Source organism: Suncus etruscus, chromosome 8 (assembly GCF_024139225.1).
Source record: "Suncus etruscus isolate mSunEtr1 chromosome 8, mSunEtr1.pri.cur, whole genome shotgun sequence".
NCBI lineage: Eukaryota > Metazoa > Chordata > Mammalia > Eulipotyphla > Soricidae > Suncus > Suncus etruscus.
The window spans coordinates 41,510,197-41,530,141 of record NC_064855.1 but is presented as its reverse complement, the minus strand read 5'-3'; the positions used below and the strand labels follow the sequence as shown (position 1 = coordinate 41,530,141).

At 36.5% G+C, this 19,945-nt stretch overlaps 1 protein-coding gene across 3 annotated transcripts in view; it reads right to left on the bottom strand.

Annotated features, from left to right (window-relative positions):
• Positions 1-19,945, bottom strand: part of WASF3 (WASP family member 3) — a 174,935-nt gene that overhangs the window by 65,897 nt on the left and 89,093 nt on the right. For all 3 annotated transcript variants that reach the window (XM_049778241.1, XM_049778243.1, XM_049778242.1), the window contains exon 2: positions 8,572-8,667. The gene's annotated coding sequence lies outside the window, so the exon portion shown is untranslated. The remainder of the gene's footprint in view (positions 1-8,571; positions 8,668-19,945) is intronic.

Here is a 19,945-nt window from a genome sequence, read left to right as displayed (position 1 = left end):
AAAAAAAGGAAGTAGTGAGAAGAGAGGAGAAAAGAGCAAGGGAATGCTAGTTTGCTTGAATGTGTTCGATGAGTAGGGCCTGTAGTATAAGTCTGTAGGTCACAGTTGCTGCTTTGGTGGTCTGGCTGGTCACGTGTTTCAGGTCCTAAAAGAAGGTATAACCTATAGATAAAGGGTATGTTAAAGAGTTTTCTCAGGGCATTCTCGTAGTGCAGGCTGGGTATGGTATCTCGTGTGTCTGAGCCCCGAGATGCCATCTTAGTTTGTCCAGCCTTTGTATCCAAGAACGTCTGTGGGCAGAAAAGCTGAGAGGTTATTTTAAATATAGTAAGATTAAGGCATTAAAACACATTGTTATGAAATGCTTCCGTTGAAATCAGTAATTTCCCATGGTATTCTTTACCTGTGGTACTATATAAGATCCCTAAGGGATTATTGTGGGTCTTTGTAGTAGAAGGCTGATTACATACCTGTTCTCTCTATGCTGCTGTTTCTGCTGTTGCTGGTTTCTTTGTGGTATAATATGTAGTCAAGAGTTTGTGTTGTTCCTCTTCCATGTGTTTTTGGCACTACTCCCCAGTATATTTTGACTATTACAGTGTTTGAAGTTTCTACCTGTTAAACCTTGTTAGTTGCTTGTTGAGTAATAGTTGTATATAAAGTGTATGTTCTAGGTGCTTCAGAATAGTGCTATCATTCTGTGTTCACTGTCCTTCTACTGTCCTCTATTCTACTGTGTCAAATAACCCTTCTGTGTCAAATATTTTACTTCGTATGCCATTGTGACCAAAATCCATTGTTACTGTTTTTATTCTGGGCAGCTACTGTTCAAAGCAAGTGAAAATAAAAACCTATTTATTTGCATTTACTCTCACTTTTACTATTTCAAGGTCTCTAGATAGATCCAAATGCCCATTTTATAATCCCACGTAAAGAACTTAGATATTTTTTTCAGATCTTAGAAAATTGTTTTAATCTAGGTACCACGATTTACAAAAATGTTCATAATACTGTTTTAGGAAGACAATGATCCAATACAAATCCAACCACCAGTGTCCCCAGGTTCCCTCCTACTCCTAGTCTGACTCCTAAAGAGGCACATTTTTTTTTTCAGTTTTATGGTTTGGTAGAATGCTTGCAGTATTGTTGCTTCTTAGTTAATATAAATAAAAAGTCTAGAGTCCTAGTGTCTGGATGAGGCCTTCCTCAGCAAGGCACCTTTGCCCCTTCCTCTGACAGGTCTGGGGAAGGGTAGTAGCAGCAAAAACATCCTTACCAACAAGGGGAAAGCCTGTGCTTCCTCAAGTGCAAACTGTTGCATTACTTTCTATACCATCCATCTCTTTTTCAATTGACCTTTTGATAAGTTATCATGTAGTGGGGTGAGAGAGAATAAGACTACACAATAGCATTTCACTGGTATAAACATTTATATTTTGCTCAGTTTGTGTAGTTGTAAAAGATGAGAGAAAGGCAGTGAAAATAAATCTGGATTCGTAACTGGACACCTGGGGACCAGTCCCAGCTTTGCCATTAACATGGCATGACCCCAGGTAAATTTAATCAAGCTGGCCATCAGTTTTCCTGCAGAAGGAAAGAGTCAGTCTCTGAGTTTCCTGCCAGGCTCTTCTAGGTTTTGTTTTTCTCTTCTGGGAGGTTTCAGAAACAATATCACCATGAATATGATATCTCCAAACATACAATGCATTTTTCTTAGGCTTTGTGTTTAGCAAAAACAAAATATTATGCAGCTTTAAAAAACCAAAATGAAGGGGCTGAAGCTATAGCACAGTGGGTAGGGTGTTTGCCTTGCATGCAGCCGACTTGGGTTAAATTCACTGCATTCTATATGGTTCCCTGAGCTTGCCAGTAGCAATTTCTGAGCATAGAATCAGAAGGGGTCACTTCTGGAAACTGCCAGGTATGGCCCCAAAACAAACACTGACAGCAAAAAAAAGTAAGATGAAATCTTGCATTTTGTTGCAACATGGAATTAGAGAGTTAGTGAAGTAAATCGAGGGAGAACAACATCAGATTATGTCATTCATCTGTGATATATAGAAAACCAAAACAAGAAAATGTACAGTATAGAACAATAAAAAATCCTTGGCCAAGGATTAGAAAATGGAGATCACCTAACAATTTGAGTGTAGGAGAGGAGAAAAGAGGCGGACTAGGAGTAATATATGAACAATATAGGATGTTGGTCACTTTGATGGTAGTGAAGTATGACTATTATTGCCTTTGTTGGCTTTTTTTAATTAAACAACTCATTAAATTCCTATTAGATTTTGTACTGGTGCCACATCTGATGGTTCTGCACTCAAGGATCCTGGTGAGCTCAAGGTACTGAGGATAGAACCTACTTGGCTCCCAAAATATAATTATTTAAAATTCATATCTATTTTCAAGCTACTTTATGGCCCTAGCATCAACATAATAGATACCCAGCACATGAAGAATATAAAATATATTTTAAGAGCCAAAATGATAGTATAGGGATTAAGGTACTTGTCTTGCATGTAATCAACCATAGTTTAATTCTTGGCACTACATATGGTCCCCCCCACCCCAAAGACCACCAGGAGAGATATCTGAACACAGAGCCAGAAAAAAGTCCTGAGCATTGTCATGTAGGCCCAAACTAAAACAAACAAAAGGACTTTATCTTATACATGGCACTGCATCTGTTTTAGTGTCCCCAGGATGTTAAAAACTTACTCTGATGCATATTTCCTTCAGAAATGTTTTTTACCTGGAATCAATTTCCTTTGTCTGTTTGATCAGTCAGACAAAACCAGAAACTCAGTAAAAACAATAAAACTTTTGTGGATAAATGGAACTTTGGGGAGTTAATTTATTTATGATGTGACAGAGAAAGTCCCCATAGGAAGAGACACAGTCTCAATCTCAGACATCCACAGGAGCTCTGTCCACCACATTCACAGATTCCTCCTCCAACACCATTGATACACACACTGACTCACCAAGGCAAACTCCCCTTCTGTATATTCTCAGAATGTAAAGGGTCATCAAAGTAGCAGAGCCCATCTATCGCAATATCTAAGAAATCATGAACTTTCAATGTCATGCTTTTATCTTCCCTTCTGCTATCTCTCCCCCTTCTAATATTGAATGTTATTAAAGCACTCAACCACCTGCTGTGAGTAACTGGTTCTGAAGAATAGGCATACATTTTTCAAGGGCATGTTTACAGAGATATATTATTGTTTGATTGAATAGATGATTTTACCTGGTCCCATATCTCTTGATGCTGCATGTGTGCTATAAACATAAACTTCAGACCTTCTAACCCTAAACTTTTTTGTACTTTTAACAAATGTGAGATTTATTAGAAGATCAGCCCTGGTTAGTCTTGTAGAGACTTGATTATTTGTTCCCCATCTGATTATTTGTATCCTATACCACCTTCCAGGCTATGAAAGCATTCTGCTTAGCTCTCAACTGACCAGAATCTAAAACTTCAGTTTCTATGTGCCAGAAGACAGTGTTCTTAAGAATATATATGGGAGGGGGTGGAGTGATGGCACAAGCGGTAAGGTGCCTTGCGTGCACTAGCCCAAGATCGATTGTGGTTCAATCCCCCGGCATCCCATATTGTCCCCCAAGCTAGAAGTGATTTCTGAGTGCATAGCCAGGACTAACCCCTGAGTATCAGCGGGTGTGGCCAAAACAAACAAACAAACAAAGAAAGAATATATGTGGGATATACATATCACACACGTACATATAACAGGAGCTTAAGGAGATCAGAAAAATGTTTTTGTTGTTATATGGACACTTAGTAAGGGAAACTGCAGCTAACATGATCTTTGAGACATGTGAAAGGGAGCTGCTCCTCCATTTCATTGATTTGGAATTACAGGCAAGTTTTATTCTTTTGAGAATCTGGCCTACCAAATATATATGTCTTAACTGAAACGAGACAGTGTAAGAAGTAAGGTCTATGTGTTAGTATGATGTTAACTTATCTATAGAGCATAGATATAGATACAGTTTAAAAACTATACATGATTTGAATATGATAGCTGAAGAAATAGAAACAAGTCTAGATGAGAAAATAAACAGAATACCTAACTGATATCATGTTCCCAGAAATTGCTTATAGACTCTGTTTTTAATAATACACAAAAATATAAGAAATATAAATGACAGATCTCTAAAATAGTTTAAAAATTGAACAAAATTAAAGGAAGTAATCCTCCCAAAATATGACAGTTGTAATCAAAGCATGTGGCTCAAAAAATTAATAAAGATACAGGTAATTTACATCAGAGCCAACCAAGTAATGATAAAATACAGCCTCTGCCTACCATTCAAAATAATAGAGCAATGACAGTTTTCTTCTCTTACCATACTAGCAAAAATTTAATGTTTTATCAACTATTAAAAAGGGTAAAATAGAGCTGACTGATAATGCAAAATGTCATGAAATTGTCCTTCTATAAGGTTACATCGTATAAAACTAAGACTAACATATACAGATTTATCATATCTAATCTTAGTCTGTGAGAAACACTCAGAGATTCATATACAAAAACATTCATTTCAGCTTTCAGTGAAGAAAAAAGTTGGGAATAACCAACTGTGGGAGAGTTAGCTGTGAGAAGAAATGAGCTAAAAATTTACAGAGCAATCACTAAAACAGTAATGAATGAGAGTAAGAATAACAGCAATAGCAAACATGCTATTTGGCAATAAACACCCTCTTATTTTCTTTTTGTATTCATACATGGAGAAGTCCTCCAAAGATACAAAAGAAAACATAACAAGTTTGTCATAATTACTTCTATGGGCGACTAACTGGTGGATGTAGTAAAAGTAACAGGACACTTAATTTTTAAAATGTTAAGAAATAAGAGTAGTATTCGCAATAATTTTAATATGAATATTTCAGAAGCACAATGTTGTGGCAACACACCTTCCACTAGTGTCCCACCACCAGTCTCTAAGTTAACAAATTCAGTTCCATAGACCAATTCAGGGTCTGTTGCCATTGGCCACTGTTTATTCCCTTACTATGCTTCTTTATATTACATATGAATGAGATGGTTTTTATTTGCCCATCTCCCACTGACTTATTTCATTTAACCTGTTATCTTCCAGTTCCATTCAAGTTGTATCAAATCACAAGATTTCATTGTTCCTCATAGCTGAGCACTATTCCATTGTGTATATTTGACAGTTTCTTTATCCACTCATCTGTTTCTGAATACTTGATAATCACCAAATATTAGCTACTGTGAATATTGCTGCAAATAACTTTTTGAATATTGTTTTTTGAAGTCTTGGGATAAATACAAAGAAATGAAGCCGCTGTGTCAATATAAAAAGTTCAATACTCAACTCTTTGAGAAGTTTCTATACTATTTTCCATGGAGACTGATTGAACCTGACAACATTCCCACCAGCAGTGAGTGAAGGCGAAGGCTCCTTTTGCACCATACCCATCAACAGATGAATAATTAGTAAGTCATTACAGAAAAATCACAAACAACAAAAAGAGATTTTTTTAATTTAAAAAGAAAGTACTTATTATGACCTTCTCAATAATTCCCATACTGAAACTGGAGAGACAGTACAACAAATACGGCATTTGCCTTGCACATAGCTGGCCAGGGTTCTTTCCCTAGCACCCAAGCTCTACAAGGAATGATCCCTGGGTAGAGTCAGGAGTAAGCCCTCAGCAACACTGAGTACAGCCCATAAAACAAAATCAAAAAAGGAAATACATGTTAATTCCCAGGCTAATGGCTCAGTTAATCTAGTATGGATTAGCCAACACATAAAATGTGCCAAGCACTGTTATACATATTCCATATAGTAGCTCACTTAATTCTTAAAAAAATTTTTAAAAACTACTAATACTTTCACACTTCAGAAAAGCAACTGAGACAGCAAGAATGAGATAAATTTTAGCAATACCACAAACCAGACTAGATGCAAAGCCCATGTCTGACTTCCTACATCATTCTCTGTTAAAAAGTAACAGAAACTCAGTGAAAAAAACATCAAGGGTCCAGAGTTGTGGCACAAGCAGTAGAATGTTTGCCTTGCACGTGCTAACCTAGGACGAACTGCGGTTCAATCCCCCAGCATCCTATCTGGTCCCCAAGTCAGAAGCGATTTCTGAGTGCATAGCCAGGAGTAATCCCTGAGCATCATTGGGTGTGGTCCAAAAAGCAGAAATAAAAAAATTTACATATTCAAAAGCACATCTACAGTGATATAACAAGAAGGCTGAAAAATGCTTTTTTTTAATTTGTTTAATGCTAAAAGTAGGAGGATTTTTAAAGAGGAATGGTAAGTGATCAACTTTGCCTTATTCCTAATGTTAGACAAAAAGTATTTGGTCATTCATGACCAATAGTAATTATAACATTAGCCATAGGTTTTACATATAGGCCCTTGGTGAAATTGAAGAACTCCTTTTATTTCTACATTTGAGCTTTTGTCATGAATGATCACTGCTGTTAAATGGTTTATCTTTTTACATCTTTCTCTCTTTAGTTCGCTAATATTTTGAAGTATATTAATTTTCAAATGTTGAAGGATCCTGCATTTCTGGAAGAAATGGCATCTGTGCATGATATATTATTTTCATATAAATTCTATTTAATCTTTTAATATGTTGAGTACTATCATTTTTATCAAAGTAATAATAACTTCAAAATGTAGTCATTCTTCCATTATCTGAATAGTGTGCTTATAATTGGTTTTATTTGTCCCTGCATAGACAAGTAGAATTCACCAATTAGTTATTCTGGACTTAGTGCTTTCTCCTGAGGAGAACTTACAATAATTACAAATTCAATTTTATTAATAAAGAACTATTAATATTACCCATTCCTTCTAAGTAATGTTTGAAGAGATCTATGAGTAATAAATTTTCATAAAATGTGGGGACAGAGTGATGGTGCAGTGGTAGGGCATTTGCCTTGCACTAGGCTGACCCAGGATAGACCGAGGTTCAATCCCCCAGAGTCCCATATGGTCCTCCAAGCCAGGAGCAATTTCTTAGAACATAGCCAGGAATAACCCGAGCATTGCCAAGTGTGGCCCAAAAATTGAGAAAAAAAAAAAGTGCTCATTATTCAAGTTCTCAAATGTTTTAAGAGGCTCATCAAGTGTCCTTATCTTCTTTTCAATACCTGCAGGATGTTTGTTGACTTGATGTATGTTCTCTATTTTAATATTCAATTGTTTTTATATTCTCTTTCTTTCCCTCCCTTTCTCTAATGTATAGGTTAACTGGTGCTATTAATATTACCAAATACCAGGCTTTGGTTTCTGATTTTTTTTATTAAGTTTTGATTTCATTAATTTCTGCTATATTTGATATTTCTTTCTCTGCTTGCTCTGAGTTTTACTTGTTTTGAGCTCATAATTTCTTAAGGTAAAATTTTGGGTTATTGCTTTAAAACATGTATCTATTAATAAAAATTTAGTACCAAAATTACATGTAAACATTGTTTTAGACACATTCCATTAATTTTCATATATTATCTTAATTCAGTTAAAATACCTTCCAATTTCCCTGTGACTTCCTTTGATTTTCTTAGAATGTGATACGAGAATTTCCAATATTAGGAATTACCCAATAATACCTCCTAGTTTAATTCTACTGCATCCAAAGTTATTGAATATTAAAGTTACTGCAGCCAATATTACTGGGAAAGTACCTACAATATAAGAGTATGGAAATCAAATTCAGTTTTCCAACATTAAGTTAATATAATGATATGCCTGAGGTCTTAATTCATCCTTTCCCCTAAAATATATTAAGAGCAATATTGCTCTCAATACCATCTCAGAACAAAAGACTTTTGTTAATCTTCCTCTACTTTTCCACAAAAAGAAAAATGAATCCACACGTGTCATATCATTTGGTTTTACAACTCTATAAAAAAGACAAGACAAATGATAGCATTTTTATATGAATAAAGTAAAACTCAAAGGAATAACTTGTCATATTAGTCTGCTTTATCTTATTAGGCTTGAATTATCCTTCAAAGAGCAGTATCAATCATTTAAATACATTAATAATTCAAAACTTGATTTCAGTTGCTGTTGAAATAACCATCATTTTAGATCAGAGAAAGCTATGAAAAACCTTATACTCACTCATTATTAACAAGGTTTGGGTAACTAAAACTGTTTAGGCTACAGGGAATAAAAAAGTAAATAAGCAAAACACATGAGGAAAATGAGGTCTTAGTTTAATATGTTATGAACTATAGACAAACATATTATTACGCCTGGCGATGTGCTCAGAAATCGCTACTGGCTTGGGGGCCCATCTGGGATGCCAGGGATTGAACCCAGGCCAGTCTTGGGTCAGCCTCATGCAAGGCAAGCACCCTACCACTGTGCTATCGTTCTGATCCCTGGAGCTCCAAATTTTATGTGCTGTTAGTACTTACAGATTAAATATATTAATATTTAGAACTTTAAATATCAAAATACCTTATAGTATTCCAAACTAAAACGCTAACCTCTAATGTGACAATAACTAAATGGCTTTAAAGAATGAAAGACACGTACTCTTACCAGAGAACTGCTGACTTATAAGTTGCAGAAATTTTTCTCAGGTAGCATCACCCCTTCGACTTAGATTATCAGTAGTAACAGCAACCAAAATTAAAACTAAAAAGAAAACACACACAATTAAATACTAATAAACAAAATGTATTAAGTCTTCAGCAACACTTAAATTCAAGCATCATCACATTTCAACAGTTTCATCAAGGTCTCTCTAATCACACAGCTCTTCCTTAATTTAAATAAGGAGCTAATAGAATATGTGAATTCCAACTGGCTTATTAAAAATAAGGCCCAAAATAAACTTAAAGGAATTATCAGGACACACAAACAAAGAAGTGAGCATAGTTCAGGTACATTCGACCTAATAGTTTAATTCATTTACTCAAAATACATACTATTTAGGATTTGTTACAATTCAAATTAGATTTTGTCATTGAATACATATATTCAGAATACTGAACTGAATACTGAACATTCACACAACAGTTCAATAAAAGCATTCATGTTAATTTTCACACAAATATTTAAATGATAAAAATTTTGATTATCACTTTATAACTTATTTCTGTAATGGAATCACTCTCAGAGATGCTATCGGACCACTTCAGCTCAGTGTTGAGGTTCCTTTCTGGCAGTGCTTGGAAAACTCCAGGTTACTGGAAATCAAAACACAAGGCTCTTGAATACACTCCAAATCTTGCAGCTATCAACTTATCAATTTAGCTATCAATTTAGCAGGTATCAACTCTGTCAAAAATAATACATACATGGGTAAAATTTTGACAGAGTTGATACCTGATAAATTGATCCTATTAACACTAACAAGAAGTAAAGCAATCAAATGTTCTTATTTAACAGATTGTACTAGAGGTATGAGGATCTGAGAGTATATTATAGTTGTCTATGCAGAGTTTCAATTTCTCCCTTTCTCAATTTCAGTTTACTTAGGAAGAATACATAACAAGAAAAATGTAGTTGAAGCACTCATTCAGCAAAACTTAATCCTGCATATAAGAGAGTCCCCTCTTTAAACACTGTCAACATAAAAATGAGTAAGAGAGTGCTCCCAGCTGTGATGGTTACTTAATATATACAGCTAATGATAATACAGTAAGAGATGCAAAAAAGCAGGAGTTTCACACATGTGTAAAGAAACAACATCACGCAGTTTCCAGACAAAAGGAAAAGCAATTTAAACCTATTTAAGCAGAGGTAGGACAGCAGAGATAGGTACACGATACCAAGGTTTGATGCCAAACACCCTATGTGGTACCCAAGCCTGAATAGAGTCAAGAATAAGTCCTGAGCACCAGTACCAATGGTGCAAACTCAAAAAAAGCAATAAATAAATAAATGCATAAACAAATAAATAAATAAATAAATCACTCCTAGGGATATATCCTAGGAATACAAAAATACAATACAAAAATCCCTTTCTCACACCTATATACATTGCAGCACTGCTTACAATAGCCAGAATCTGGAAACAGCCTATATGCCCCTCAATAGATAAATGGCTAAAGAAACTATGGTACATATATACAATGGAATATTATGCAGCCAACAGAAGAAATGAAGTCATGAAATTCTCCTATACATGAATGTATACAGAATCTATTATGCTGAGTGCAATAAGTCAGAGGGAGAGAAATAAACACAGAATTGTCTCACTCATCTATGGGTTTTGAGAAAAATGAAAAACATTTGTGTAATGATTCTGAGACAAAATAGAGGAGGACTGGAGGATCCAACTACTGACATAAGCTCACCACAGGAATTGTTTAGTGCAGTCACAAAAATAATTACACTGAGTACTGTCATAACAAAATGTGACTGAATGAGGGAAGTAGAAAGCCTGTCTAGAGTACAGGCCAATGTGGAGTGGGGAGGAAGAACACATGGGATATTGGTGAAGGGAATGTTGCACTGCTGAAGGGTTTATATATCTCTAATCCCAGAGGTCTGGCTGAGACAACTGCAACTGAGCAGAACTTCTGTAAACATAATGAAAGATTCTATCCAAGGCTACATATCAGGATTGGTGCAAAACCCAAGACTGATTAAAATTACAGTGTTAGAACAAAACTTCTAGAAACGTAAAGACTTCACTCTAGTTGCCATCCAATGACCTGTGCAAATACTGAGATTTCTAGCTAGTGAGGCCTGATTTTATCATCACGACTGAGCAGAAAGTTTCCAGACAGCACAAAAGGACTTAGGGAAGAGAAAAAGAGCATGTACGAAGCCTATTGCTATTCCCATGACAGTATGCTTCAAGAGCGGAGAAACCCTTTATCTCTTAGGCAAGGGAATTCCCTTTCTAATCTCCCCAATTTTACTATGCCTATGCAAAAAAAAAAAAAACACAAATTAATTTTTTGTTATTGTTGTCGTTGTTATTGTTGTTTTTTATTTTTTGTGTGTGCTTTGTTTTGTTTTTATTTCAAGACCGTGGGTATTGTTTGGTTATTGTCTTCATTGCTGTGGTGCTTTTCAGGTTCTTTTGGTTGATTTTTTTGGTATAGTTTTTTTGTTTGTTTGTTTTTAATGTAATTTTTATTTTGATCATAGTGGCTTACATATTGTTGACAATAATATTTTAGTTACATATTGACATAATATCAGGGAAATTCCCATCACCGAATTATCTTCCCTACACCTCTGTTCCCATCCTACCTCCCATATCCTCCTCCCTCACCCCCGGGGCTGCTAGAATACGTAGACCCCTCTGAGCCTAGCTTACTACGTAGTGGTCCTACACCTGTTTTGGTGTTGGTACCTCTCTTGTTTCCTCCTCTAACTGGGAGGCGGTACTAGATAGTTTCAGTTATGTGGTTTTGTTTGAAGAAGAAAAAAGTGATAAACTGGGGTAAAAATCAAATACGTCGAAATTGGGCAGAGTCCTTCTAGAGGCTCTCATCATCAGTTTGAAGAGACGAAGGAGAAAAAGAAGGTGAAACACCTCAACAGTACAAAAAGAAGTGTCAAGTAAAATATCCAGTGAGCACTCCAACAATAAAGATAAGCACCACATAAAAGCCATGGTCTTGAGATAAAAAACATGGCATAGCACCTAGAGAAAAAGAAAAGAAGATAAATAAATAAATAAATAAATAAATATAAATGGAGACAACAACTTGAGTTACCATACCAAAATGAAGAAATCGACAAAACCTAGATAGATATTAAAAAAATTGTTTTGTGCTTTTTTTTTCTTTTCCCTCCTGCACAGACACAGTAAATATTGGGGTCATTCAAAAAGGAATTCCCCTGGCCTAAGAGATACAGGGTTTTTCCACCCTTGGATTATATCGTCATGGGATTAACTATAGACTCCATTCAGGTTCATTTACTCTCCCCTTGGTGCTTTTCGTGGTGTTTGGAAGACTTCTGCTTCGTCCTGGGTGATAAGATCAGATCTCTGTATCTAGAGATCTCGGTATCTGCACAGGTCAAAGGGTGGAACTTATGATGAAGCTTTTCTTTGTGGTTCTAGAAGTTCTGTTCCCTCAGTGCCATTTTAATCGTCTTCTGTGTTTGGTGGTCTTGGTCTTTGCACTGATCTTAGGATGGAGCCTATGATAGCATCTTTCATTGTGTTTCCAGAAGACCCATTCCGTTGCAATTGTCTCAGACGGACCTTTGGAACTGGAGATCATAGTTGTTGTGCAGGTTGTAGCTAAAACCCTAGTCTAGGGCTTTTTTATTGGTCACAGGATACATACAGTCTAGTCATGGTTCTATCAGCCAGTCATCTGTAAATCGAGCTCTTGGCTTTTGGACTGATTTTGTCTTATGGTCAGCTGGAGGGGTAGGATAACCTGCTCTTAGGTCAGGTTGTTCCCATTTTCCTCGTTGTCAGGATATCCTATTAGAGCTGGCACTTGTTGGTGTCCAAGCAGTATTGAGGATGTCCCGGTTGGGATTTGTTTCCTGTAGCTGTTGTGAAGAACTGTGTCATTTCTATGTCTGGTATAGTTTTTATTTTTTCTCCCTTTTTCCCTTTTTTTCTTAAATTGATATTTATAGCCTCTAAAAGGACACCTCGTGTTTCTTACTTGTTTGATTTTTTACCCCCACCCTTTTTTTCTCTTTCTTTTTTCCCCTCCAAACAGAACCATATAATTTGATCCATCTTATTCTGCCTCACAAATTGAGGGGATAATAATGGAGGGTACCAAGACCAAACAGGTGTATGAACATTGATTAGAAATAAAAAATGATCATACTTAAACACCAAACCTAAAGCCAACGACAACAGAATCGAAACCCAATCTACAACAAGCTAAACACAGAGGGGACCACTTATACCAGCAGCCTGGGGGTCAAAGGAGGGGGATACGGGATGCATGCTGGAAAGAAGGATGGAGGGAGAACAACACTGGTGGTGGGAATGTTCCTGATTCAATGTCACTATTGCCTAAAATATTACTGTGAAAGATTTGTAATTTACTTTGGTCAAAATAAAATTATTTAATTAATAAAAGCAATAAAAAAGACCATTCAATAATACTCTAATTTATACAAATCTTTGTTTATTTAAACTTAAAAACAGCACATTATTTTTTACCCTTTCTATGGGGAAGCTGTGAAGTATGATTTTTATTATACAAAGCAAAAGGGTAAAAATGTTTTTTCTAAATAATTTGCATAAGTGATCACTTCATTTCCTAGATTTTATAGAATCTGGATCAAATTTAGCCGTATCATTTTATATGCCAGGTTTTACACTGTTCTCACCTCTTTAGAGATAGTTCTCACTAAATTTAGCATAAGAATATGTATTTTCTGAGTGATTATTTATGCTTAACAATCATCTGTCAAATCTTCTGGAAAACACAACAACCCTATTTCACTGCATAATTGCCACAACCTGTTTTACCAGCAATGCCTGTTCATTTAAAAAAATCTCACATATGGTTTCACTTCATTTTTTTCTGGAAAAATAAAACTGGCACAAAATATCAATGATAATACAGTGAAGTACAGTATGAATTTGTATAACAGCACGGAGGTTGTAGACATTTTTCCATTAGCTACCACTAGCAAATATTCTCAGAATTAAGTCTACTACTAAACTATCACAGATGTTTACTTTCACGAGACAAATAGCATCTTCATGCTAAAATGATTAACTGAAGATGGGAAGGCACTTAACCCAAGAAACTCCAAAGAGGCAGCATCAGGTTAGATCTGTGTGATCACAGTCACTGTTGTAAGTCCGTCTTATTTTGCACATAAACTCATACATTTTCCTTTCCTGCTGAGCTGCTAACATGTTTAATGTAAGTGGAATGATAATGGTCTTGAAGAATTAACCAGATTGTGAGTGTGCCTAATTTTACAAGAGAATATATATACCCTTACTCTTTTGTGGTCTAAGATTAAGTATGAGACCACTGCACCTCACTGGAGGTTTCATTATTAGCAAGTACCATGAAATACATGTTTATGGAACACTATAATTTTTTTGGTTTTGGTTTTTTTTATATATTTTATTTAAACACCTTGATTACATACATGATTGTATTTGGATTTCAGTCATGTAAAGAACATCCCCCATCACAGTGCGACATTCCCATTACCAATGTCCCAAATCTCCCTCCTCCCCACCCAATCCCCGCCTGTACTCTAGACAGGCTTTCAATAACCCTCATATGTTCTCATTATTAGGGTAGTTCAAAATGTAGTTATTTCTCTAACTAAACTCATCCCTGTTTGTGTGAGCTTCATGAGGTGAGCTGTAACTTCCAGCCCTTCTCTCTTTTGTGTCTGAAAATTATTATTGCAAGAATGTCTTTCATTTTTCTTAAAACTCATAGATGAGTGAGACCATTCTGCATTTCTCTCTCTCTCTCTCTCTCTCTCTCTCTCTCTCTCTCTCTCTCTCTCTCTCTCTCTCTCTCTCTCTCTCGCTTATTTAACTCAGCATAGTAGATTCCATGTACATCCATGTATAGGAAAGTTTCATGACTACATCTCTCCTGACATTTGCATAATATTCCATTGTGTATATGTACCACAGTTTCTTTAGCCATTTTCTGTTGAAGGGCATCTTGGTTGTTTCCAGAAACTTGCTATGGTAAATAGTGCTGCAATGAATATAGGTGTAAGGAAGGGGTTTTTGTATTGTATTTTTGGCAACACTATAATTTATCTTCTGTTTCTGTATTCTGGTGCTGGGAGTGATGCTGATTGGTGCTGAAACCACTCCTCAATGGCTATAATTCAAGAGTATAGTTGTCTTTTAATTACTTACCATCAGCCTTACATTCCTAATGGTCCCTACTAAAACTAACCTCCTCTCTTCCATGGCTGTATATTTAAAACTGTTGTGCTCAGAATATAATCTAAGCACAACCTCTTCTACCCACCAATCTATCTGCTTAATAAACATTTACAGTGGTTATGAATCAAGAACTTTGTGTGAGTTCCTACTTTGGAAAATCAAAGTCCAATCCTGCATCCACAAGAATCTCTTAGTCTACCAGAAATCTTATTTTTATAAAGTAAAGCACTAGGTATGATAAAGATGTATAGATACCAGTAAGAGTGCATAAGAAAGGGAATAAAGGTAGGGAAGGTTCTGTGGTTCTCATATCAATGGAATCATTAGAGGATAAGTGATAAAGTCCTAATAAAAAACAGAAAAATTTAATTCATCATGATCTCACACCTATCTTTGCACAGGCTTACTCCTGGTTCAGTGCTCAGGGATAACATTCAGCAAGGTTCAGGGGACCATATATGGTACTAGGAATCAAACATGGGTTAGCTGTATTCAAAGCAAGTGTCTATCCTTAAAAGAAATAAACAAGAGATGCAGATGCTGGGTGATCAAGTGAATGGGATGTTACTATGTCTCTTGATAATCAAAGAATACTAAGACAGCAAATTTTAGCTATATTCAAACCCATGTATATCCTATATGGCAGTTGCAGTCACAGAATATTCCAATAAACACATGAAATGTCAGTAGTGTAACTGAAGAACTGATATAAAATTTTATTGTTTTAACTATTGTTAAAGGGAGAAGTGACTAGTAGTTACTGAGTTGACTAGAGTGGCTAACCCAAGATTTCGGGTTTGAAAGCAGAGCTGGAATAAATAATTACTGAGGTGTGAACCCAGGGGGAACAGTTTTGGTCTATGACTGGAGATGGACTATAAAAAGTGCCATTTTGAATTGAACGCAGGTATGAACCCAATGGGAATAGTTAAGGGCTGTGGTCAGAGTTTACATTACAAAAACCATCATTTTGATCTGAATGATGTATGTTAGCCCAGCAGGTGTGGCTATGGGCTGTGGACAAAGACAGGTAAAAACCACCATTTGGAACTGAACTGGATGTGTGAGCCCAGCAGGAGCTGCTGTAGACTGTCAGTGGAGTTTTGACTTTAAAAAGTGTCAGTATTATGGAGATACATACTCTGCTCATGGACTGGGAGGATTTACATAATTAAAATGGCAATACTCCCCAATGCATTGCAGAGATTCAATGCAATCCCTCTAAGGATACACATGAAATTCTACAAAGAAGTGGAAAAAAACACTCCTAAAATTCATTTGGAACAATAAACACCCGTGAATACCTAGAACAATCCTTGGGAAAAGGTATATGGGAGACATCCCTTTCCCCAAATTTAAATTGCATTACAAAGTTACAGTCACTGAAACAGCATGGTATTGGAGTAAAGACAGACCATCTGATCAGTGGAATTGACTTGAGTATTCGGAGAATGTTGCCCAGACATACAATCAACTAATCTTTGATAAAGGGGTAAGATGCAAAATGGAGCAAGGAAAGCCTCTTCAACGAGTGGGCTTGGAACAACTGGTCAACAACTTGAAAAAAGCGAACTCAGACCTCCATCTAACACCATGCACAAAAGTCAAATCCAAATGGATTAAAGACCTTGATATCAGACCTGAAACTATAAGGTATGTAAAACAACATGTAGGTATGACACTCCATGACATTGAGACTACACAACTTTAAGGGGGAAACAGTACTCACCAAACAATTGGAAGCAGAGATAAATACATGGGACTATATTAAGTTGAGACACGTCTGCATTTCAAATGAAATAGTGCCTAGGATACAAACCCACCCACAGATTGGGAGAAACTATTAATCCAATACCCATCAGATGAGGGGCTAATATCTAAGATATGCAAGGTACTGGCAGAACTTAACAAGAAAAAAAATCTAACCCCGTCAATATAAAAAAATGAGAAGAAATGTATATACAATTTCTCAAAGAAGAAATACAAATGGCCAAAAGTCACATAAAAATGTTCCACATCACTAATCATCAGGGAGATGAAAATAAAAACTACAATGAGATACCATCTCACACCACAGAGACATGCACACATCACAAAGAACAAGAACAATCGGTGCTGGTGAGGATGTGGTGAGAAAGGAACTCTCATTCACTGCTGGTGGGAATGTTATCTACTCCAGCCTTTATGAAAAACAGTATCGAGATTCCTCAAAAAACTGGAAATTGAGCTCCCATATGATCCAGCTATACCACTTCTAGGTATATACCCTAGAAAGACAAAAACGCAATACAAAAATGCCTTCTGCATACCTATATTCATTGCAGCACTATTTACAATAGCCAGAATCTGTAACCAACCAAGATGCCCTTCTACAAATAAATAGCTAAAGAACCTTTGGTGAATATACAGATGAAATATTATGCAGCCACCAAGAGAGATGAAGTAACAAAAATGTCCTGATCATTAATGGATAAGGAAACTATTACGCTGAGTGAAATAAGTCTGAGAGAAAGATAATAGACACAGAGTAGACTCAATCATCTATGGTTTTTAAGAAAATTAAATCAGGGGCCGGGCGGTGGCGCCAAAGGAAAGGTGCCTGCCTTGCCTGTGCTAGCCTTGGACGGACCACGGTTCGATCCCCCGGTGTCCCATATGGTCCCCCAAGCCAGGAGCAACTTCTGAGCGCATAGCCAGGAGTAACCCCTGAGCGTTACCAGGTGTGGCCCAAAAACCAAAAAAAAAAAAAGAAAAGAAACTTAAATGACATTACTGTAAAAATACGCACAGACAATAGAGATGAGGGCTAAAAGGACTGACTCACGATATGAAAATTAAAACAAGGAGTTGTGAGTGCAGTTAGAGAAATAACTACACTAACAACTATCATGAAAATGTTAATGAGTGAAAGAACTAGAATGTCTGTCTAGAATACAGGCAGGGAATAGGGAAAGAGAAAGTTTGGGAACATTGGAGGTAAAAAGTTATTTTTTTATTATTTTCTTATTTAAACGTTATTACATAAATGATTGTGTTTGGGTTTCAGTCATGTAAAGAACACCAAACATCACCAGTGCAAGATTCCCATCACCAATGTCCTAAATCTCCCTCCTCCCACCCAACCCCCACCTGTACTCTAAACAGGCTTTAACATTCTCATTAGGATAGTTCAAAATATAGTTACTATTCTAACTAAACTCATCCCTCTTTGCGGTGAGCTTCATGAGGTGAGCACTTACTTTCAGCTCTTTTCCTTTCGTGTCTGAGAGTTGTTATTGCAAGAATGTCTTTCATTTTTCTTAAAACCCATAGATGAGTGAAACCATTCTGCGTCTTTCTCTCTCTCTGACTTATTTCACTCAGCATAATAGATTCCATGTATATCCATGTATAAAAAAATATCATGACTTTATCTCTCCTAACAGCTGAATAATATTCCACTGTGTATATGTACCACTGTTTCTTTAGCCATTCATCTATTGAAGGGTATCTTGGCTGTTTCCAGTGTCTTGCTATGGTAAATAGTGCTGCAATGAATATAGGTGTAATGAAGGGATTTTTGTATTGTATTTTTGAGTTCCTAGGCTATATTCCTAGGAGTGGTATAGCTGGGTCATATGGGAGCTCAATTTCCAGTTTTTGGAGGAATCTCCATATTGCTTTCCATAAAGGTTGAACTAGACAGCATTCCCACCAGCAGTGGATAAGAGTTCCTTTCTCGAACTCTCATCCACTGCTGGTGGGAATGCCCCCTAGTCCAACATCTATGGAGAAAAGTCTGGAGAGTGCTCAAAGAACTCAGAATTGAGCTGCCATTTGACCCAGCAATTGCTCTCCTAGGCATATACCCCCAAGATGGAAGGACATTCATTCCAAAATACGTATGCACCCCACTATTTATTGCAGCAATCAGTATAATAGCCAAATCTTGGAACCAACCTCAATGTCCAACAACAGATGAATGGATCATTAAGATGTGGTATATATATATATATATACAATGGAATATTACATGGCAGTTAGAAATGATACAATCACAGACTTTGCAGCAACGTGGATGGACCTAGATCATGTTATGTTAAATGAAGTAAGTCAGAAGACAAAAGAAAAATACAGAATGGTAGCACTATTCTGAAACACCTAGAACACATATTTTATACACAACTAATACTTAACAATCAAATAACAGGGTTTAACATGGTAGAAACTCCGAACACTGTAATAGTCAACATAGCCGTGGGAGCAGTGTCCAAAATACATGAAAAAGGAATAATGCAAAATTTTGATTACACAATATACCATAAAGAAAACAATAACAATAGAAACGGCAGCATAGAGAGAACAGGTAGGTAATCAGACTTCTACAACAAAGGCCCACAATAATCCCTTGGAGTTCGTATACAGGAACACAAGTATAGAACACCAAGGGAAATCACGGACTGCAATGGCAACATACCATAACACTACCTTTTAATACCTTTATCTTACTATATTTTAAATAACCTCTCAGCTTTTCTGTACACAGGCGCCCTTGGATACAAAGGGCGGACAAACTAAGGTGGCAATTCGGGATACCACACAGGATACCATACCTTGCATGCACTACGAGATGGCCACGAGAAAACTCTTTAACATACACTTTATCTCTAGGTAATACCTCCATTTAGGAATTGAAGCACATGATCATTCAGATCATCGAAGCAGTACCTGAGACGTACAGACTTAAACCACAGGCTCGATTCTTCGAATACTTTTAATTAAACCAGCATTCCCTTGCTATTCTCTCCTCTCTTCTTACTACTTTTCTTTTTTTTTTTTCTCTCTATTCTGCTTATTACTTTTTTCTCTTTCTCTTCCCCTTTTCTCTCTAAGGTATTTTCTCTTTTCTCTTCCTTCATACCCTTCCCATATACCTTCCCCTTTCTCCCCTCCGGAAATCCAACTATCCCTTTACCCCTCAATCCCATCCAGATCTTCCACCATATTAAAATTTTTCACCCTCAGTCCTTATTCTATTAGGCATCAAGATCGACCTCCTACTCAACGAACCAGTACCCTGCACCCAGGCGAGGGGACACCCAGATAAACCCA